Here is a 525-nt window from a genome sequence, read left to right on the forward strand (position 1 = left end):
AAATGGCAACCCACTCCAGTGTTCTTGCCTGGAGAATCCCATGGACGGAGAAGCCTGGTGGGCTGCAGTCCATGGGGTCGCACAGAGTCGGACACGACTGAAGCGACTTAGCAGCAGCAGAGGAAAACAACAGAATGGGAAAGACTAGGGATCTCTTCAAGAAAATCAGAGATACCAAAGGAACATTTCATGCAAAGATAAATAAAGGCTCAATAAAGGACAGAAATGGTATGGACCTAACAGAAGCAGAGGATATTAAGAAGAGATGGCAAGAATACACAGAAGAACTGTCCAAAAAAGATCTTCATGACCCAGATAATCACGATGGTGTGATCACTGACCTAGAGCCAGACATCCTGGAATGTGAAGTCAAATAGGCCTTAGAAAGCATCACTACGAACAAAGCTAGTGGAGGTGATGGAATTCCAGTTGAGCTATTCCAAATCCTGAAAGATGATGCTGTGAAAGTGCTGCACTCAATATGCCAGCAAATTTGGAAAACTCAGCAGTGGCCACAGGACTGGA

This window comes from Bison bison, unplaced genomic scaffold (assembly GCF_000754665.1).
Source record: "Bison bison bison isolate TAMUID 2011002044 unplaced genomic scaffold, Bison_UMD1.0 scf7180017864276, whole genome shotgun sequence".
Taxonomy (NCBI): domain Eukaryota; kingdom Metazoa; phylum Chordata; class Mammalia; order Artiodactyla; family Bovidae; genus Bison; species Bison bison.